The 23,704-nt window shown below is 42.0% G+C and overlaps 1 protein-coding gene across 12 annotated transcripts in view; it reads right to left on the bottom strand.

Moving 5' to 3' along the window:
* Window positions 1-23,704, bottom strand: part of STARD13 (StAR related lipid transfer domain containing 13) — a 505,433-nt gene that overhangs the window by 83,395 nt on the left and 398,334 nt on the right. For 2 of the 12 annotated variants that reach the window (XM_069601580.1, XM_069601581.1), the window contains exon 1: window positions 16,108-16,277. The exons of 9 other annotated variants lie outside the window; for them this stretch is intronic. The gene's annotated coding sequence lies outside the window, so the exon portion shown is untranslated. Of the gene's footprint in view, window positions 1-16,037; window positions 16,278-23,704 lie in introns of those variants that run through there. One more of the 12 variants, XM_069601583.1, reaches the window with a different exon arrangement.

The raw sequence follows: 23,704 nt of genomic DNA, 5'->3' as shown, positions 1-23,704 counted from the left end.
ACCGTTTTGATCTCTCTCTGTTTTGTCATTCAATTCTAATAGAGACAAGAAGACAGACAGGATTCTGACTGGAGGGAGATGCATTTTTAAAAGCAGTCAATTATTATAAGACAGTTATTAAAATGTCTGGGTAAATGACCTCATACTGCACTCAGACTGCAAATCCTCCAGGCAATCTGGCCCTGGGTGCGTGCGGCCCCGAACTGCTGTCTCTGAAATGGAGTTACAGGAATATGTGGACTGGAGTCTCTGACTTCTCAGCCATTCCCACCACACCTGACACCATATCAGGCACATAGTGCTATACAGTAAAACATGCTTGGGCAACTTACTAAATAGTTATTATTAGAAAGGCCATAAAAGAAAAAAAAAATTCTAGAGCCTGTGAAGGCTTTTAGGCATTTTGTAGTTTGACTGGAGATAAACATTTGCCAGACTTTATTTTTTGGGGCTCCAAAATCACTGTAGATGGTGACTGCAGCCATGAAATTTAAAGACGCTTACTCCTTGGAAGCAAAGTTACGACCAACCTAGAGAGCATATTCAAAAGCAGAGACTACTTTGCCAACAAAGGTCCATCTAGTCAAGGCTATGGTTTTTCCAGTGGTCATGTATGGATGTGAGAGTTGGACTGAGAAGAAACCTGAGCATCGAAGAATTGATGCTTTTGAACTGTGGTGTTGGAGAAGACTCTTGAGAGTCCCTTGGACTGCAAGGAGATCCAACCAGTCCATTCTGAAGATCAACCCTGGGATTTCTTTGGAAGGAATGATGCTAAAGTTGAAACTCCAGTACTTTGGCACCCTCATGCAAAGAGTTGACTCTTTGGAAAAGACTCTGATGCTGGGAGGGATTGGGGGCAGGAGGAGAAGGGGACGACAGAGGATGAGATGGCTGGATGGCATCACTGACTCGATGGATGTGAGTCTGAGTGAACTCTGGGAGTTGGTGATGGACAGGGAGGCCTGGTGTGCTGCGATTCATGGGGTTGCAAAGAGTCGGACACGACTGAGCGACTGAACTGAACTGAACTGAACTGAAACATTTGCCATATTTGGAGTATTTACTAAACAGAGAATAAGCTACTTACAGGCTAACACAGTATATTGGTAACGTTGCTTCCATTATTCATTAACTTGTTCATCATAATTGTCCTTACTTGTTATTGGAGTTTGCATTCTTTGAAATAAATATTGTCACTAGAATATTATAGTGTTCAAAATGCATATTCATGAATGTTCTCCCTGATATAAATTGTTCGAGGAAGGTTTATAGGGTCCACAGCATCCAATCGATTCTGGTTTTAATTCTCTCTTACGATGCTTGAATATTGTGTTACAAGGTATCTGCATGATTATTGTTGATACTATGTGCCAGGCATTGATGCTAAATGCTTTATGCTCTCAATACAATGGTTCATTTCATCCTCACAACAACCTCTACAGTGGTACTGTCATCCCTATCTTACACAGGAAGAAACTAATGCTCAGAGAGATTAAATAAAGTGTTAAGGCCACACAGTGGAAGCACTATAAGGCAAACCACAGGTTCTGCTCCAATTTTAGTCCTCAGTCATAACTAAATGGGAATAAGTGATACCAACAGAAAAGCTTTCAAATCTTTTTGAAAAAAGGCAGGGTTTAAATTATAAATTTAAAAAAGCAACCAAATGAAAGAAAAAAAAATCACTCCCATAATTTCTCCATTTATTTATTCATACCTGAATAGCCATGCATATGTCATCACTGCAACAGAGAAGCTGAGGTGCAAAAAAAGAGGTGATGGCACTTAAACTGATGACAGTGAGGACTGTGAGCGATAAGAAGGAGGAGAAAGCTGATGCATCAGGCAATATTTTTCTCAAGGTTTTGACTTTCTTCGGAAGGTTCTAGGTAGAGACATTAGGGTTCCTGGCAGACTGAAGTCTCCAGGAGCTTAGGGAAAGGTGAGGAGCAGAAACGATGAGGGCATCACACTGGTAGCATTTTTACAGGACATACACCCAGAGGAAGCACAGAAGCAGGGTTTTCGGGTGTGACCTTCACCCTCCTGAGACTCTGAGGCAGACATCACCATCGCCACCTTGGGGACCAGCAGCAGGAAAGTGTGCTCACAGCCGGGGACAGGGCCGGGATTCAAACCCTTACAGCCTGAAGCCTGAGGCACTCTTCCGGGTGCCTCACTGCTCCAAGTGTCCTGCTGCGGTGTTCTAGCCAGGCAAGAGGCAAACAAGGAGACTAAGAGAAGAAGAAGACCCTAATTTGAGGGGGCAGAACAGAGAAAGTAAACAGAGCTGTAAAATAAATGAGGAGGTTTATTTGACAATCTGTACTATTAATTAAATTTAGCTATCTACCAGCCAAGTACTCTGCAGCTCCATGGTGATTATCAAGCCAGTCAGAATTCCTTATAGCACTGCTAACTAAGTGTGAGAGGGATGCTTTTTCCTCCTGCCTCTCAGGGCTGAGGCAAAAACAAGTTCCTTTAAAGTCGAGGTTTTCATGTTTGTTTTTTTTTTCAATTAGTTACTAGTCCAGAATTATCCCAGAGATCTCAGGGATTGTTGGAGCTTCTTTTCACTCATATAGGGAAAAAGAAAGAAAGAATTCTTCCTAGGTAGAAGCAAGAGCACAGAAATACTTTTTTCCTGTCCCTTCTTGCCTCAGTTTGGACTTATATTCAATAGACTCAACTCAGTAGAAAAGCCACAGGAATGGGGCAATGAACACAGCCCATGCCTAATAACCTGATAAATAAAAAAAATAAAAATCAGATGACTTGTGAACCATAAATATACTTCACTTTTTAAAAACAGTTAAGATTGCTCAAAAACAATGCTATTACCTTAAAAAGGTAAGGGTTAGGTAAGGTGAAGTCGCTCAGTCGTGTCCGACTCTTTGCGACCCCATGGACTGTAACCTACTAGACTTCTCCGTCCATGGGATTCTCCAGGCAAGAATACTGGAGTGGATTGCCATTTCCTTCTCCAGGGGATCTTCCCGACCCAGGGATCAAACCTGGGTCTCCAGCATTGGAGGCAGACGCTTTAACCTCTGAGCCACCAGGGAATTGTATGCTAAATGAACTTTTGTAAATAAATCTTAATTTAAATATGGAGGGCTAGTTAGTATTTCATTTTGGGAATATTCTGCTATGAAATCCAGTTTACGAAGGAGACTAACTTTTTTCACTTTAAAAAAGTGTTTTGACTGAATCTTAACACACAAGAACCACTCCCTGCTCCAATATATGTATCTTGTAAATGTAGATGCTTTTATGCGAAGAGTACATAAAATAGGTTAATGAGCATTTATTTTTAGGTTTGAAGGTGCTTAAACATCATGTTAAGGATTCAGAATGCTACTGCTTTATTACAAATTATAAATTGTATGTTTGTTAGTATAAAACTTCTCAAACTTATAATGGTGTGTTAGTTTGGGGCAGAATACAGGACAAATTTAAAATAGTTAAGGATTAAGATGAAAAGAAAAATGGTTCTCAATTCCCAGACACAGGCTTCTTCAGAGAAAGTGAAAATGGACTTTTAAAAAACTGAGAAATGAATTATAAACTGCCTTTTTTTTTTAAAAAAAAGGATATTATATATACTGTTAGTCATTAAAAAAATGACCGTAGAGACTTAGTCACATTTTTCTGGTGACACAGCCCCCTCTTATAAAAACATATACACATACCAATATGTTATGTGAACTGCAATCTTGTAGTGACTTCAAGGAAAAACTTGTTTTTATAAAAGAACTCGTATTTTCCCATGCTTCTTCACTTCTTGTGCAAGAACTTTTATGGGATTTGAGTAAATTGTGTTTTATTTATTTTCCTTTGTTCTTCCCTTCTTACTGGAAGAGAACATTATCTGGAGATAATCATGTTCAAGGAGACTAAATCATGACTTAGGAGATGATTTAAGTCAATGAACAACAATTAAAGTGTCTAATGCGGCCACTACTTTGGATATGGCAACTTAATTTTACTGGGACAACACATTTTATTCTAAGGCATTATATGAACTCACAGCAAGAATGTTATTTCAGTAGCCTCCAATTTCATCTTTGCAGATTTAGTCTCTCTCTAACCCAGCTGACTGAACTTGAAGTTGTGTAGTGGTGGAAACATAGTGTGAAAATCCTTGGCCTATTTCATCAGAGTCCCTGGAGTTTTTGTTTTTCTCTCTGCTTACTACCCCGTAACTCGCCAAATCATTATTCCTATTCACTGAACTATCAGCAAGCCTGTCTGGTGTTCCAGCCACCTGGAGCTGACAAATATTTTCCTACTATGAAGGACGCCATAGCAACCAGGCTTGTGGCATGGATACAAACCCGGCATAATGCTGCTACAATTGAAGGTGAGAACAGACATACAGCACCCGTATCAGGATTATCCCAAAGAGTGTCTTGAGAACTCCAGATTCTTTTATTTTTTGGGACTAAGTTTTTTAGACACAAGATGGCAAATTACCTTAGCCCTAAGAGAAGGAAGGAAGTAATTAAGATGGCAAAAATCTTACGTTTCAAATGTGTCCATTTCTTACAGCCAATGCCACCTTGGACACATTAATGAACCTTTCTGAACCTCGGTTTTCTCTGTAAAATGGAGATAGTAGTCTTGCCTCAAAGGATGGCTGTGAGGATGAAATGAGCTTGTTTCTGTACTGTGGTTGGCAGATGAAAACCATATAATAACTAACTGCTTGTGTCACTAGGTTAAGGAGAGGGGCAATGACTATTTACAGGGCATGAGGGAAATGGTCTCCAAAATGGGATGCAGATGAATATATCAGAAATTTCCATTTTTGTCTATTTGAAATATTTAAGTATTTTTTGATAGTTTAAGAAAATTTTATGCCAGGATTCAATATCAGGATTTGATACAAGGCATTAGGCTTCCCAGGTGGTGCAGTTGTAAAGAATCCGCCTGCCAAGCAGGAGATGCAGGATTGATGCCTGCAAGTAGGTTGGGAAGATCCCCTAGACTAGGAAATGGCAATCCACTCCAGTATTCTTGCCTGGAAAATTCCACGGACAGAGGAGCCTGGCAGGCTACAGTCCCTGGAGTCGCAGAGAGTTGGACATGACTGAGCAACTGAGCACACACACACACTCCCCCACTTAAGCTGCAAGTCTGCCAGTGGATTCTGAGGGAGGGTGAGAGTCACAGAGTAGAGACGGGGGGCGCTGGTCATCATATGTCCACGCACATTTTCAGTACTGCCAAGTGTCATGATGCACGGCAGCATACATGTACCTGATTGAGAAAATGTGTGGAATACACTGCTTGGTGGTGGTTGTTTAGATGGTAAGTTGTGTCTGACTATTGCGACCCCATGTACTGTAGCCTGCCAGGCTCTTCTGTCCATGAGGTTTTCCAGGCAAGAATACTGGAGTGGGTTGCCCTTTCCTTCTCCAGGGGATCTTCCTGACCCAGGAATCAAACCCAGGTCTCCTGCATTGCAGGCAGATTCTTTCCCAATTGAGCTACAAGGGAAGCTTACTTTCCCAACTGAGCTACAAGGGAAGCTAACATTGCTTACTTTTAATCAAACTAAGCTTCATAGAATGGAGAAGTCACTTTAAAAGATTCTTGCAGAGAAAGTATGGAGAAAAGATGATATTAATTACTAGCATAAGTCGTCAACCAGAAAGTGACAAAGCTGAAATTTCCCTCCCTCCAGTACTGGGACTACAGCAATCACATCTACAAAGTAAAAAAAATGAAAATATGTTCAGACCTGACAAGGAGTCAACTGGAATAATTAAAATTCTCTAGAAGATTGTTTGAAATGAAGCTGTATCTAACTGTTAATGATCTTTGGCCTTTATGACTTGAGATAATTAATAACAGTGGAACATGTATTTTTTGTAGAAAATTCAGGGAGCTCCCTGGCAGTCCAGTGGTTAGGACTCTGTGCTTTCACTGCTATGGGCTTGAGTTCAATCCCTGGTCAGGGAACTAAGATTCCACAAGCTGAGTGGTACAGCCCAAAACAAAAACAAACAAAAAAAACCACCCTAAAAACAGAAATTACAGATAGCTACACAGAGAATACCGCTCAAAATCTTGTTATTAACAGGCGTGTACATTCGAGAGTGTGAAGCCACTATGCGTGGAAACATGGGGTAAAGATCCGGCATATTGGAGGGCCATCTCTGATCACATGCTTCCCAACCTTTTCTTCTCAACCTGGCCTATGCTGCATTTTTACCACACCCTGGGGTAAATGACCAGGCTGCTGGAGCAGATGGAGTCTTTGGCTACCCCAGGCCCTGCTCAGCCAGCCCAAAGGCTGAGGGGATTAGTATCTTCAGCATCCCTAGACCCATTGAGAGCACACATGGCAACCCACTCCAGTGTTCTTGTCTGGAGAATCCCAGGGACGGGGGAGCCTGGTGGGCTGCCATCTATGGGGTCGCACAGAGTCAGATACGACTGAAGCGACTTAGCAGCAGCAGCAGCAGCACATCCATGAGACGCACCTCAAAGCATGCTGATTGGAAACTCAGCTTTACAGACAGATTTAAGCAGGGCACAGCTGGTAAAGAATCTGCCTGCTGAGGCAGGAGTCACAAGAGATGTGAGTTCGATCCCTGCGTCAGGAAGATCCCCTGGAGGAGGAAATGGCAATCCACTCCAGTGTTCTTGCCTGGAGAATTCCATGGACAGAAGAGCCTGGAGGGTTAAAGTCTATGGGGTTGCAAAGAATCAGACATGGCTGAGTGCACACACACACACACACAATTGTTGAAAATTACAACTATTTGGTTCTAACTGAATCAACTCTATACAAGAGGGAAGAGAATATTTTTTGTTTTTGTTTTAACATGGACCTCTTAAGAATCAGCCCAGTAAAAGTTGTCTGTATTGTGAGTGGGCTTATTGTGAGAAGTTAAATATTATGTTATCTCATTCTCTCCAATCTAATGGTGGTTTAGTAGCTAAGTCATGTCCGACTCTTGAGACCCCATGGACTGTAGCCTGCCAGGCTCCTCTGTATGGGATTTCCGAGGCAAGAATACTGGAGTGGGTTGCTTTTTCCTTCTCCAGGGGATCTTCCTGACCCAGAGATTGAACCTGGGTCTCCTGTATTGCAGGCAGATTCTTTATCAACTGAGCTACCAGGAAAGTCCCCTCCACTCTAATAAAGGAATAAATTCTGTATATCTAGAAATGTTCTGTCCTCTCTGTCAGTAAGCACACTCCTCTTCCATATGTTCAGCATTCAGTACAGCGCTAGTAACACAGTAAGTGCTAATATGTGTTTGCCGAACAGATAAACAAGCCACAGATAAGCTAAAAACACTGTTCATCAGTCCTTATATTCACATGCTAGAGAGTTCTTTTTCTATTCCTCTCAACAGCTAGATCAAACTTTGCAGCCGATGACCAGTTCCCAGCCCTCATCCCATGCTACTTACTCACTCATGGCTAATTTCACTTCTTCCTTTGATGAGGTCATCCAGACCACCCTACAAAACTGTCTTAACACCAAATACTTGGACCTGAGTCATTTGGTGTGAACCCATGCTCCCCCTCTCCCAAGCCCTCTTTGACCTTTTCCTTATTAGCCAAACCTACCAGTCACAGAGGGATGCTTTTGTTGAAATATCTCCCTCTTTCCCTCCTCTTTCTTTTGTCCAGGACTGGCTCAACTAGACCGTCATCTCTTGAGCACCCCAGACTCACCTGCACCAGAGCCTTGGCCTTTTCTGCTTCCTCATTTGACATACCCTTCCCTAAGAATCCACATATACTCTCTTCCATTCTCCTTCCTTTGCATCTTCATTAGAGTCCCTTCTTCAAAGAGACTTTCCCCAGCCACCTTTTCACAAAACTTAATCCCTCTTGCTCACATTCATACCATCTTGCCCCGTTGTACTCATTTTCCTTATTAACTGCCACTAAGATAAATGTTAACGTTGTTCCCTGTATGTCTTCTCCATTAGAACATAAGCTCCATGGAGGCAGGAAATGTTGTTCTGCTATTTTGCTCATTGATGTGTCTCCATAGCCTAAAATTGGGCCTGACGCACGACAGGTCCCTAATTAATATTAGTTGATGGAATGGAGGGATATGGGCCGTGGATGGACCTATACATGGTATCATCACTTCCTCTCCAATCTACCCTTTTATCAGAACATTCCTCCCAAATTACAAGTTAAAAATCACCTGGTAAAGAATCTGCCTGCAATGCAGGAGTTTGATCCTTGGGTCAGGAAGGTCCCCTGGAAAATTCCATGGATAGAGGAACCTGGCGGGCTATAGCCCATGGAGTCACAAAGACTTAGACATGACTGAGCAACAAACACTTGCACTAAAAATCAGCCTCCTCATAGATTGTCAATAACCATGTGTGACTTCAGTTCAGTTCAGTTCAGTCGCTCAGTCGTGTCCGACTCTTTGCGACCCCATGAATCGTAGCATGCCAGGCCTCCCTGTCCATCACCAACTCCCGGAGTTCACTCAGACTCATGTAAATCAAGTCGGTGATGCCATCCAGCCATCTCATCCTTGGTCGTCCCCTTCTCCTCCTGCCCCCAATCCCTCCCAGCATCAGAGTCTTTTCCAATGAGTCAACTCTTCGCGTGAAGTGGCCAAAGTACTGGAGCTTCAGCTTTAGCATCATTCCTTCCAAAGAAATCCCAAGGCTGATCTCCTTCAGAATGTGTGACTTGGGAAATAATATCTAAAAGCCTTCAAAGCTCTAACCCCAATTGCCTTTTCAGCCCCATTTCGTGATGCAGCTGTCTCCTTACACCCTCGAAGTCTAGTCATGCTGTGTCTATTCTTGAACACATACAACACTTTAAAGTGTTCATGTTTTGGGACCTCCCTGAAGGTCCAGTGGCTAGGACTCAGCACTCCCAGTGTAGGGGCCCTGGGTTTGATCCCTGGTCAGAGAACTAGATCCCACATGCCACAGCTGAGAGTTCATGTGCCGCAGCAAAGACCCAGCGCAGCCAAATAAACATAAATACTTAAAAAAGTAAAGATAAATATTAAAAATAAAGTCTTCATGTTTTTTGACATATATTCTTTTATCTCTGAATGTCTGTTTTCTATTTTGCCCTAAATTAACATCTCTTGGTGTTTCCTGGCTGTGCTCAAATGTCATATTGTCCATGGAGCTCTCTGATTCTTCCAGCTGATTTAAATGTGTGTTCCATAGTGTATCTCCTTATGCCTCTAATTAGTATAAAGTCATTCTCCCTTGAACTGTGTCCATATTTGCCCCAAAGATGGGACTATAACATCCCTGAGCAGGCGTTACAGGTCTGTCTGCTTCTCAGAGCTCCTCACACTTAGTCGATGATCAATAAATGTTTGTTGAAATGCAATATGCAATGTTACTAGCTATGGATTTCGAAACAAGAGAAATGAAGTAAGACAGGCATTTAGATCCTTTACAGAAGTAATATACCAACACCAAATCAGTGAATGTCAGGGTGACTGAAAAGAAAAATAAAATTAGAGCTTAAACCAACACGGAGTCGGAGACTTTGGTAGTAAACTCTAAAGCTATGCATATCTTGTTCCTCTCTGCTGTAATGCCTGGCATGGAGAAGTCACTTAGTTTGGAGTTCAACACTCTGCTGAAAATAAACTGCTTTTATTTAAACTGAGCACCCACTATTGTTGTTTAACCATCTTGTGGTTTTATTCAAGTACTTGCAAGACCCAAAGAACAGCAGACAGAATGCCTCCATGTTACATAAGGGTTCTTTTCATGGAATAATTTATGGTTAATTCAAAGGTATCTCTTGTGCATGCTGGGTTTCTCCTCCCCAGACCTGCTCATAATGTGTACAGTGGCTCCCTGGTCAGGCCCAGTACAAATGGTCCAGTGTGCAGGATAATAAGCACATGTGGAAAGAATAGTGGTTCTCAGGAGATTGTTCTAAATCATTGTTCTCTTGCAGCGAGTACAGAACCAGTAATTCTAAGAAGCTTTTAGAGCATAATCTTCTCTGAGGCAGTAGAATGAGCTTAAATTCTAGACCCACAAGCAGTAATTCAGACAGCGTCAAGCTGCCTTTTGCAGACTGTAGAGTAATGGGCCTCCCAGAGGCTCCTGTGCAGATGCTGAAGGGGAAGGGCACTACTGCCTTGAACTAACTCCCTCCCCTCTGGTTTGCTGGCTGCACTCACGCCCTTCCTTGGTATTCTGTCAGAACTTCCTGCCCTGGGGATTTCAGCAGCTGGCTCTCTCATGCGTCTCTAGCTCAGACAACCAGCCTGGCTCGACTCAGGCTACAAAACTGACCACCTTCACTTGGCGTGCAAAAGCTGCCATCAACGTGTAAACTGCCATGCCAGGTTGTAGGCTACCACACCAAACTATCCTGGGAAGGCACCAGGTTGTAGGCTACCACACCAAACTATCCTGGGAAGGCACCAGGTTGTAGGCTACCACACCAAACTATCCTGGGAAGGCACCAGGTTGTAGGCTACCACACCAAACTATCCTGGGAAGGCGCTTCTCTTCACTCTCACAGCTTAACTAAGAAGGAGGCCACTTCAGGGAGCTTTCCTGATTATGAAGATTCAGATTTCCTCCAGGATGAGCCCCCAGGGCTCCACTTTTCCCTGCTCCCTCCAGCCCTGACCTGATGCTCCGACGTTTACTCCTGGGCTTGGTTGCGGCCCAGGTGGGGATTTATTAGCCTGTTTATCAACTGGGTTTGTATTCATTTTTGAAGTTGGCATTCCTTCACTGTTTACACAGGGAGTGCTCTGAAGCAGGGATTGCTTTACTTGGTGGGCAGTATGCCCAACAGGACCATTTAGAAATGTCTTTAAAGAAGGCACACGCTTTTCTGCCCTTTTTAAGACAAGGCGGCCAGGCCCGCTGGGGAAATGTCCTGCCCATCAGTTCTTTGCTCCAGCCTCTTTACCAAGAGCTTCAGGGAAGGGCATCATGAGTGGAGGTCCATTTCAAGGATTATCCCAAGAAGTGAAAATAGAAAACCCTCCCTCTTGAACAAAGAGGTGAGGGATGGACAGTAGATCTCAGCAGTGAGGCCCCCAATCAGTTTATTGCTGAAGCTGTAAAACTTCTAAGTCAGTTCAGGGTTCAACTGACTACAGGGCCCTGATTTGAGAGGAGATTATTTCCTGTATTCCTGTGGTTTATCCTGATATAACTTGCAGAAACTATTATGATAAAATGGCTTTACTTCTGCCAGTCATTCCATGTAAAAGGAGATTAAATGAGGGATTATAAAAGGCTTCCACAATTTACATAGTTTTCTTCATAGTCATTTAACATGTAGATTCAAGTTTTCCCTTTTTCACTGTTTTTTAACTTCAGTTCAAGGAAAAAGTTAAATCAGTTAGAATTTCCATCTCTCTCAGTGATAGTCTACTTCTTAATAAAAATAGATAAGACAGGCCTTTTAGGCCTCTCCTGATAGTAAGATTATTGTTTCTTTATAGAGTTTTAAAACTTTGGCCTCAGAGGTTACCTTATTTTCAACAATTTCTAAATTAAAGAAACAAGGGAGAGGAGTAAAATTATAAGCCTGGTAAGAAGTTGTAAATTTGAAGGCTTCAAGTATATTCCTGCTTCTTGGCAAACAGTCTAAAAAAGGTAGTATTGAAGTCAATACAATTATATATAATTGATCAGGTAGCCTGTGGATCATTAAAAACTTTATTATGATTATTAAGATAATGCTAGTGTCAATTTATTTGCCATTTTTCATATTATTTATGAATAATATCATGCTGTCTTTGGAAAGCTTTAGCTACTGTGTGTGTGTGTGTTTTTTTTTTTTAAACCACTTCCTTAGGATAATTTCCTAGAAGGGGATTTACTGGGTAAGAGGGTCTTGATAAATGCAGCCAAACTGCTTCTCAAAAAGATGAGTATATTTTCTTTTTAAAATATATCTAGTCACAGATAAATCAAGGCTCTCTCCCAATAGAGAAAATTGATTGATAACTTTAATTTTTAGTTATGTGCTGTGTGCTTAGTCTTGTCTGACTCTTTGAGACCCCACAGACCATAGCCCACCAGGCTCCTTTGTCTATGGAATTTTCCAGGCAAGAATACTGGAGTGGGTTGCCATTTTCTGCTCCACTGGATCTTCCTGACCCAGGGATGGAACTCACATGTCTTGCATCTCCTGTATTGGCAGGCAGATTTTTTTTACCACTACGCTCCCTGGAAAGCCCTGTTTTTTAGTTAGCTAAGTGCAATTAGTAAGATTCAGGTAGGACTAACTCGGTTAATGGTTTGTCTACTGGTGATGACAGTTCAGTTCAGTTCAGTCGCTCAGTCGTGTCCGACTCTTTGCGACCCCATGAATTGCAGCACGCCAGGCCTCCCTGTCCATCACCATCTCCCGGAGTTCACTCGAACTCACGTCCATCGAGTCAGTGATGCCATCCAGCCATCTCATCCTCTGACGTCCCCTTCTCCTCCTGCCCCCAATCCCTCCCAGCATCAGAGTCTTTTCCAATGAGTCAACTCTTCTCATGAGGTGGCCAAAGTACCGGAGCTTCAGCTTTAGCATCATTCCTTCCAAAGAAATCCCAGGGTTGATCTCCTTCAGAATGGACTGGTTGGATCTCCTTGCAGTCCAAGGGACTCTCAAGAGTCTTCTCCAACACCACAGTTCAAAGCATCAATTCTTCAGCACTCAGCCTTCTTCACAGTCCAACTCTCACATCCATACATGATCACAGGGAAAACCATAGCCTTGACTAGACGGACCTTAGTCGGCAAAGTAATGTCTCTCCTTTTGAATATGCTCTCTAGGTTGGTCATAAATTTTCTTCCAAGGAGTAAGCGTCTTTTAATTTCATGGCTGTAATCACCATCTGCAGTGATTTTGGAGCCCCCCAAAATAAAGTCTGACACTGTTTCTACTGTTTCCCCATCTATTTCCCATGAAGTGATGGGACTGGATGCCATGACCTTTGTTTTCTGAATGTTGAGCTTTAAGCCAACTTTTTCGCTCTCCTCTTTCACTTTCATCAAGGTGATGACAGATACCAGACTAAAACAGTCTATATGCTATCACACTGTAATGAGTACCCACAGATGGGTACTCAGACACCATCCTGAAGGATGTGTGATGATAGTATACCATGAATGAGATAATATCTTCAGAAAGATACCAAAAGATTGACTTGTTCATTCATTCCACAGACATTATTTGATTACCAGCCACTTATAGGAAGAGTACCCAGAAGGATGGTTTTGTTTGGAGTGTGGTGGTATTGGCGGTTGAGATTGGCAGGTCTGACTTCTGATGCCATTTGCACTATCCTAACTTGCTCTCATATTTATCACTTCAAATAAAATGGCTTAAAATGAGAACACACCAAGGGTTCCTATCTTTTAATATTTTATATGTTGTTGTTTAGTTGCTAAGTTGTGTTCAACTCTTTGTGACCCCATGGGCTGTAGCCTGCCGGGCTCCTCTGCCACAGAATTCTCTAGGCTAGAATACTAGAATACTAGAATACTAGAATATATGTGCATATAAATGCATATAGAATTTATAAATACTAGAATTTATATGCATATAAATGGTGGCTCAGATGGTAAAGAATATATATATATAAACATATATATATACACACACATATATACATACACAGACATATATATACACACATACACACATATATAAACACATATGTAGATTCTTTATATGCATATAAATGGTGGCTCAGATGGTAAAGAATATATGTATAAACATATATATATACACACACACATATATACATACACAGACATATATATACACACATACACATATATATAAACACACACATATATATATGTTTCTAACATACGTATGTTAGAAAATATTAGGTAACCTAGTTTGCACTATCATTCATTTCCTTATATCAGGAATTTTAAAAATTATATATATTTAACTATACTAGACCAAAGCAGCATTGCACCAATCTTAACCCAACTTCTACAACTTCAACCTATTTGGGAGAATGCCTGGAATTTCACAATGCCAGAAACTGTAATGAGAAAATCAAAGGATAATTCCAAAAGAAAAAAGATCAGTACAAGTACCTTCAAGAGTAGGCTGTTGCAAACAAAAGTACTACTGTATAAAATTACAGAATCTTCTTTCCAGTGACCCAGAATTTTTCAGCTTTTTCAGCCTAAGGAAACAGAGGCAACTTCATAAATGACATATATACTAAAAAGTAATAGAGCAAGACACATTATTAATATCTTGCTGACATTTAAAGTGTCTCTGGAAATCAGAGATGGCTAGAATTATTCACTGTATTTTTAAGCAGTGAAACAGATTTCTTAAAAGGTTAGCTATCTTTCTTAAGATCACCGAAGTAGGCAGCATAAGAGTAGTGGCTGAAATCCAAGACTTCTGACTGTTACCTTGGTCCTTGCAATAAATTAAAAATGTCTTCACCCAGTCTGACATGAGTATTGTTAGAAACTGGCAAATATTCTTTCACAAGTTAGAAAAAGATCTGGATGCCACCCTGTCACAAATCAGCATATGTCAGCGCATGTGAACTTAGCTCTCCGGAAAATATTGGCTGGCAAAGCTGATATCCTCACACATGGATACGAGTCCATGCATCACGAAGAGTATGTTCCAGAATTTCAGAAAGACTGTCTTGCACACATCTCTAAAATGTCACTGCCTAAGCTGCCATGAGCCTAAGGAGAACTGTGTCTACTGGTATTTTCTTTCTCTTACTCTTCAAATCTAATAGGAAATAGGTTAGACTTCTGAAAAGACAGCAAGACAAATGTTCAACTTTCAGTTTCTGACTCCCCGCAATGAGAAAAGACATCAATGTGGCATTTATTATGAAACGGGTGGAAAGGCCCCTGTAGAAACCATATGGTTGCTTGTAATGGCACAATCTCATTCAAAGGTGCCGGGACACTAATGAGATCAGGATGTCAGGAAAAGCAGAAATAGATCAATACTTCTCCCCCACTTGTGGTCGCCCCACCATCAGTCACTGTGCTTGCCCTATGTAAATGAAATCAATCAGCAAGGATTTCTGTAAAATGCATGAAGCAGTTGTCTTCTGGTCTCTCCCAGAAGATAAATGATTCCAGACGTTGGACTGCAGCCATGTTCCCACACATGCTACAAAGTTCTGACATCCATATTGGGCCATAACACTGAGTGGTTTTGCGAGTTTACAGCCAGTGCTTCCACTTCTGGTTTGGACTAGACAGTTGGCTAACGCTGAGGCAAAACAAGCCCCTTTTGCCTGTGTGAACTGTAAGAGAACTGCCTTTTTCTAATACAGGGGCTCCTGTGATCCGCCTCAAAACTTCTTGCTATTGCTCATGTAAGCTTATGATTCCAAAGCACTGCTGTTGACCTGTTCGGAACTACACAAATCTCAGCGTAACAAAACGTATGACATGTGACATCAAATGCAGACTACTTAGATATAACATACAACAACACAAACAGCACAAGTCCAACTTTGTTCTAAAACTAACACTTTTGAAAATGTATTAAACACACACAGCAGGACTGTTTCACATAGCAGCTTATAAAGAAGATTAAGAAGCAGCCTCCTTTAAAAACTACATCAACACAATAACGTTACTAGGAAAGGCACGTAGAAGTTTAGATCACATTTATGACTATTTATGCAACTGATCCCAGGGAAGTAAAGATCCAATAGACAGCATTTTCTGTCAGCCTCTTAAATCTGAGAGATGGGTACTTTCTCACTAAATTACCTTTAAGGAATGATTCCGGTAATTTAGCCCATAGTTCAAAAAAAAAAATAAGACAGTTCTGATATCAGTATCTCTAGTCTATCTGAGATAAAAGCAATTCTCTGAGGTTAAATAGAGTAAATAAGTATCTTCCTGTAACTTTCCAATGTCTTTAAAGTGAATAATCAAAATGAGACACTGATTTCCATTTTAAATCAAGTTCTTGTTAAAAGACTGTCCTTTTAGATATCAAGTATACTACAAAGAAAACTTTATGTATCAATAACAAAAACTCCCAGTACAGCTAGGAAGTAACCGCTGTCTTACCCACCGCCAGGACCTCTTCTATGAAATACAGGCTCACTTTGTTTAAAACGTCCTTAAGGCTGTGCTGTACCTTTGAAACAAAACCACTCTCTTCTTCATTTTCTGCCTTCTTGAAAATTGCTTCTCCGAAACTGACAGATGGTGCGTCTGTCACTGAGTGTTTCCTCTTGTTATCTCTGCCAGCTAATATTTCCCCTGTGCTTAGCTGTTGTCTGTGAGACTGTGTTCCACATCATTCTAGCCTGATCAATGGTGTGCCTGGTTTGAGGTTGGTTTTGGCCCCGCCTCCAGCTCTAAGAGGAAAAAAAACCCCGAAAACTCACAGCTGGATTTCCTATAAATCCTCTCCTTCCAATCTGGCTCTGTAGCTACGGCACATACTAGAGGAAAAAGCTGCCAGTCACAAACCAAGAGAGGCGATCTTTCCCTGAGGTCCCCTCGTGCCAGTGCCTGGTGTGTAGGTTATATAACAAACCCCATGGTTAGCTGACCTGAAACTTCACAGGGCAGGAGGAAGCATTTTCACCAGGCTTAGGTTTTTCCATGCCTAGTGAGTCTCAAAAGAAGATGCCTGTGACTGAAACACACACACACACACACACGTATGAACATGACCAAATATTTTTTAACATGTTAAAATTATGAAAACTTATTCCAAGGAGGAAATGGAAAAAAATCCAAATAAAAGAGTATCAGATTGGTGTGCTTGCACTTTTCTATCCTAAAACAGAGGTCATCATCCACATTTAGATGACACTGTAACCCCTGAGAGACAGGATCTGCTGGTACTCATACTACCAATGAAGTCAGTGAGTCAAGAGAAGGCATGGGATGCTTTCAGGTTCAAGAGAGAGAGAAGACTGCTCTACCAAGTATAGTTGACCATGTAACACCAGTCTGCTCTGGAATCACTAGGGCATAGGGGGCACTTTCAGGTTTATATACTCTGCACAGTCAACAGTAGTCAAACCTGATCAGGTAGAAAGGCTAAATGGTTATTGCAAATAGCCTCGTTGCTGCTGCTAAGTCACTTCAGTCATGTCTGACTCTGGGCGACCCCATAGATGGCAGCCCACCAGGCTCCCCCATCCCTGGGATTCTCCAGGCAAGAACACTGGAGTGGGTTGCCATTTCCTTCTCCAATGCATGAAAGTGAAAAGTGAAAGTGAAGTCGCTCAGTCGTGTCTGACCCTCAGCAACCCCGTGGACTGCAGCCCACCAGGCTCCTCCGTCCATGGGATTTTCCAGGCAAGAGTACTGGAGTGGGGTGCCATTGCCTTCTCTGAAATAGCCTCGTGAGTGCTGCTAAAATAAGGCTAAGGATTTGAAGACTGCACCAGGACCCAGAGTCAGAGGACTTGGATTCAAGTCACAGTGGCTTGGACAGTGGCCCCAAACAAAAAAGGCACAGAGATCAGAGACCAGACAGGTGATTTCAAAATTAAAATAAGATGATAATATATGCTGTTGTTACTATTTCAACTTTTGTATTGTTCTTTTCAACAACAGAGAGGATATTAAATACTATTGAATCTGGCAAAGGATGGTATCAAACAAAATACCACTGCCTGTGGTAAGGAAAGGTAAAGATAAAGATTCTGGGAATAACATTCAGGGTACCAAGTGCATGCTGAGGATAAGAATAACTCAGATTTTGAATATCTGACCTGTACAGTGAGGGCAGACGTGGTAAGCATAGGTCAGGATGGGGTTGAGTAGTAACTCTGAAACCTTAATTGTCCTTCTGCATTTTCACAAAAGAATCTGGGAACCATCACGTCTCATCAGTCTTTGAGTCCCTTAAGAGCAGGGACATACAGAATTGGTGTTCACTGAATATGTGAATGAGTGAGAAACTGAACTAGATAAGAGCCACTCACTGTACATGAGGAATTGCAGATGAGAGCGAGAAACCCAGGCTTGCAGTCGGAAAATCAGGTTCTTCAAGGCTGAGACTCCATGTGTGTTCTTCCAGTACTGTCAAATGTGAGGTTGGGATTTGTGGGGAAAGCAGCTTTCTGCGTCACTCAAAAGAGAGGATCTTTGCTTGTGGACCCGTGATCTGATCCAGCCTTCTACACTCACCCCTAACCATCTCCCCCTCCTCATGTCTTCCCATGAGAATGCCATCTGCTGACATGAGTGTGAGTCAGGAACCAGGATGTTTACAAACATCCCTTTAATGAAAGGACATGGATTGTTAGAGTAAATTTTTCCTAATAGGGGATGGAAGTCCTTGTTGGCTGTGGCTGGCAAGAAGTAAGCTTTCCAAATCCAGAGGAACTCTGCTCCGTGTGGGCTGTGTCAGGGGCAGCTGTGGACCCACCAGGGGCAAGGAAAGGCAGATGCATTGGGTTCCTACTCCTACTCAGCCTGCCTCCCACTGCCAGTGTGTTTTTGAGTTCTTGACCAAATGCACTGGAAAGTTAACCTACTTTGATAATGGCTTCAGGTGTATGATCTCTTTCCCACAAGCTGAAAGATTAGATCAGTTTGGGGTAAGAGAATTTACCGAGTGTGAAGATCTAACCTAATGAATTCTTTTGCACCTCTATGATATGCAAGGCATTCTACAGGCTTTCAGCAGATACATGCTTGCAGCAGCAGGTTCACCACAGGCACCACGAAGGATTACAATCCAAAAGAGGATATGAGAACAGGGGGGGAGGGAGAGTGCAGCTGGGGCGCAAGGGGGAGAGATCACGTCGTTTGGGGAGTGGGGGGTAGGAGAAGCAGAAAACACGACTGGGGTGGCAGCATTCAAGTCTGGGGAGGATCTGCGTGGGCAGAGATGAAGGAGGACACGTGAAAGAGGAGGGCTCTTCCGCAGCAAAGAATGAGCCCAAAGGCACAGAGGCAGGGACAGAGCAAGCTCTGGAAATGGTGAACCATCTGCTCCCGCTGAAGCACAGGGAACATATGGGACAATCACGGGGGTAAGAGACTCCCAAGACAAGGAGGAACCATGTTGTGGTGTGGTCTTGAGCGCCGGGAGAGGGTGTGGCGAGTTTATACTAAGTTCAACCAGCAGTCATGAGCCTTTGGAGATCTTTGAGGATGACTGTAACATAATCTGAGCAGTGAAATCAAGAAACCCTATTTAGGACTGATTATAAAGGAGAGAGTGAGGCTTCTCCAGTGGCTCAGCTGTAAAGAATCTGCCTTCAATGTGGGAGATGCAGGTTCAGTCCCTGGGTTGGGAAGATCCCCTGGAGGAGGGCATGGCAACCCAATCCAGTATTCTTGCCCAGAGAATCTCATGGGCAGAGGAGCCTGGTGGGCTACAGTCCACAGAGTCACAAAGAGTCGGACACGACTGAAGCACACAGCACAAAGGAGAGAGTAGGCAGACTGAAGCACTTAGGAGGCTATTGTAATAATTTAAGTGACAGGTCATAAAGACTCAAATTTGAAGGATGAGGGTTAAAAAGGAATGGTTCTATAGGCAGCTGCATAGCTAAGAGAGTCTAAGCATATAAGTAAAAGAAAATACTACCTTGAGGGACTTCCCTGGAAGTCCAGTGGTTAAGACTCCATGCTCTCAGTGCAGGGGGCATGGGTTTGATCCCTGGCTGGAGAAATGAGGTCCCTGAATGTCGAACAGTGAGACCAAAAAAAAAAAAATACTACCTTGATAAATTTTTTTTTCTGGAGATATTTGCAGGCATATGTACAAAAAAACCCAAAACACCCAACTTTTAATTTCAGTATTATTTGTAATCACCAAAGACTGCAAACTACCTAAATGCCCACCATCAGAGACCTTACGAATAAATTAAGGTACCTTCATAGAATGAAATTCTATATGCAGACATCTAAAATATACACGAGGCACCACCTGCAAGGCAGGAGACCCTGGTTCGATTCCTGGGTTGGGAAGATCCCCTGGAGAAGGAATAGATTACCCACTCCAGTATTCTTGGGCTTTCCTGGTGGCTCAGACGGTAAAGAATCCACCTGCAATGTGGGAGACCTGGGTTTGATCCCTGGATTGGGAAGATCCCCTGGAGGAGGGCATGGCAACTCACTCCAGTATTCTAGCTTTGACAATCCCCATGGACAGAGGAGCCTGATGGGCTACAGTCCATGGGGTAGCAAAAAGTTGGATGTGACTGAGCGACTGGGCATGCACACACACCAGGAAGCTGAGGCAGAGTACTGGGATAGGCACCAGACTGCCAGTGGTTAAGGAGTATGTGTAGAAGAGAAGTTGTAGCCAGGGAGTGAATTTACGGCAAAGAAAAATACTCAGGAGTGGAATGAGCACCGGGTGGGACTCAGGATTTGAATTTTGCTTTCAGATTGGCTCCTGTCAACCTAGGCACTGTATGACCTAGCCACATGTATGTGTGAGTTCTGCCCACAACCATCAACTGGAAGATGTCAGAAACCTGTCTAACCCAACTCTGCCTATGTTCATGGTCAAAAGACCAATAGCCGTGTGTCCCAGGTAAATCAGTACTTGAAAAGGAACACTGTCCATGTTTGGGACCGAAATGCTTTTAAGGATCAAACGAGGTGGCATCATAAAAGGCATGACATCTGAAGCTTCCCATTTTTATCAAAATTCTAGGCATAAGAAGTCATCTATGTATCACAAGTAATTTCCATGCCCAAGTGTAAGTACAGTGCAAGTTCATGTAGGAAGAACAGCAATAATAATTAGGCCTGATCTGCTGGCCCTCAGTTTTGTAATTCCTAAGCTGAGGACTAATACTTCAATCATCAATTCCTTTCTTTTCAACAATAGGACATCTTTAGTGATCACACAGGAAAAATAAATTCTAGCCTCACAGGAGGGGTGTGGAACTTCAACAGCAAACCCTGGGGGTCTATGGCTGCTGTGTGTTGTTAGAAGGGCATTGATCCAAAAGGTAATGGATATGACTCCTTGGGGATGTTGTTTTCTTCTGTGTACAGAGCCAGGCCAGACAATTAAACATTTCTCATCAGCTCTGTAGACAGGAAAACACACTGAGGAAATGGGGACGTGACAGAGGAACACAGCATGTCAATGGAAGAGCCTTTCCAACTTAACGTGTAGACAATTTGCCTTGTGTGCAGAATTTGTGCAAAGCAAATTAAGAGTAGGATTTCACAGCTGGTGAGGCAGTATGGCTTCATGAATTAGAGTATGTTCTGTCTTTCATGCAGCAAAACAAATTACCTCATGTCCCAAATGCTTGGGTTTTAATCTTGAAACTGCCAGGTACAAGCAGCGTGAGGATGAACAAGTGACTTGAGATTTCTCCTTGTTAAATGGATAACAGTAATGCAACTCTTAGGGGTGCTGTGAAGATTAAGTGGGTTAACACACGAGCATGGAGCATAGTATAAGCTTTCGATAGGTGTCATCTATCATTCCAGAGGGAGAAAGTAAAAATATAGGTGATTATGACTACACTTAAAAGGCTGATTCTGATTAATTGCAATTCAAGTAACAGAACCCTCTGTAAGAAGAGCTAATTGCAGTACTCATCCGTAATGTATTTTAAAACACTTGAGCATATACGGTTGGTGTTATTAATACATGTGTGTTGTTTAGGTTAAGTTAAAACCCAGGTGCTGTCAGCATCAGATAAAGCATTCAGAGTCTTGAGACAATCTAGCTGGCCTGACAAGGGAGCCTGAACTTCAGAATTAGCTGTTACAACTCTTCCTTTGTAACCATCTCCACATCAACAATCCACAAGTAGCATTCTGAGAGCCAAAAATGGGTTTCAATTGGTGAAAATTGTTATACTGATTAGCATGCTTGGTGGGATTAAAGTGTTCAAGAAATATAAGTTGGTTCAAAGTATTTCAGTGTAAAAACCCAATAAGACCTTGATCTGAACCTCTGTTAATAATGCCCCAGTCTAAAGCCCTAAATGGAGAAGGCAATGGCACCCCACTCCAGTACTCTTGCCTGGAAAATCCCATGGACAGAGGAGCCTGGTAGGCTGCAGTCCATGGGGTCGCCAAGAGTGGGACACGACTGAGCGACTTCACTTTCACTTTTCACTTTCATGCATTGGAGAAGGAAATGGCAACCCCCTCCAGTGTTCTTGCTTGGAGAATCCCAGGGACGGGGGAGCCTGGTGGGCTGCTGTCTATGGGGTCGCCCAGAGTTGGACACGACTGAAGTGACTTAGCAAAAAAAGCCCTAAATAGGCCTAGACCTGTAATCAGTATGATTTGGTTGTTAGATTTTGGAAAGAGCAGTAGTTGATCCTTTTTTAATTCAAAACTTGCTTCTTTGGCCACCCTTGTTTACCAAAAAAAGACCTAAGAATTGTGCATGATCAATTTGATAATCTTAGTTCACGTCCACAACCATCACTTCTAGAAGATTCTGCTTGCCTGATGCAGGCTATAAGGGTGAGACAATCTGTTTTTGGAATCTGGGTGTTTGCCTCAAGCTTCTTTTGAGTCTTTTATGTAAGGCTGCGGTTGAAGCATCTAAAAGGAAAGTGAAGAAGAGCTGGAACTTCCTGAAACTCGTACACAGGTTACATAAATCGATTTAGGTTGGGAGGGGTGTGTTTGCTTGTTAATAAAAGTCAATATATCTGACAGAATTTGGTCCTACATTGGATTATCAATATGACTTACTTGTGACTTTGGGGGAGAGCAATTGCCTTTTGCCTCAAAAGTTCTTCTTTGACTACTATTATCTGGCAAAAAAAAAAATCTAAGAGTTGTGCAGGACCAATCTGATCATTTTTGTTTACTAATAAAGATGGTACAGAGCTTGGAACCCATAAGGCATTTAAGAATACCCGCAAAAGTTCAAAGTTTGCTTGACTAAAGAGCCTAGGACAAAGATGCTTCTTTTGGTCATATTTGCTTTAGATATTGAATTCTAAGTAATCCACCAATTTCTTAGCATAAAGAAACTAGGAAAAAAACACATCAGAAATGTACTACTCATTATCTGCTTTATGCTATGAATATAATTATAAGTATGAAGTCTTATAGGTTCTCATCCTGTAGTATATAGGTTCATTCACTATTAATAAATTTTTATTATCTTCACAAAGTAAAATTGAAGGCTATAATACATTCTAATAACTGATAAATATAACCTATAGATATTTTTCTTTAACATATTTTAATTACATCAAATAATGCTCATTGTAAAATTTTAAACAAAAGTCCCCTTTTTATCCACAACTCCTAATTCTACTTCCCTTCCTAGAGCTAATCACTATGAACAGCTTAGTGTCTATTTCCTGAACTTTATATATATGTAATATATAGATATAACTTTTTATGTATGTATAATATATACATGGGCTTCCCAGGTGGTGCAATGGTAAAAGAATCCACCTGCCAATGCAGGAGATGCAAGAGATGAGGGTTTGATCACTGGGTTGGGAAGACCCCCTGGAGGAGGAAAATGACAACCCACTCCAATATTCTTGCCTGGGAAATCCCAGGGACAGAGGAGCCTGGAGGGCTACAGACCAGGGGGTCGCAAAAAGATGGCCATGACTGAGTACACACACACACACACACACACACACACACACACAATATGTATGTACACATATTTTATACACACTGCTACATATATGTACATACATCCATGTTGCACACCCATTAGATAACTATCTTTACATAAATAGAATCACATTATATGTATTATCCAAAGACTCATTTTGTTCACTTAGCAGTCTTAGAGA

Source organism: Ovis canadensis, chromosome 10, assembly GCF_042477335.2.
Source record: "Ovis canadensis isolate MfBH-ARS-UI-01 breed Bighorn chromosome 10, ARS-UI_OviCan_v2, whole genome shotgun sequence".
Lineage (NCBI taxonomy): Eukaryota > Metazoa > Chordata > Mammalia > Artiodactyla > Bovidae > Ovis > Ovis canadensis.
The sequence above is the reverse complement of the archived record's forward strand: the minus strand, read 5'-3'. Positions and strand labels throughout refer to the sequence as shown.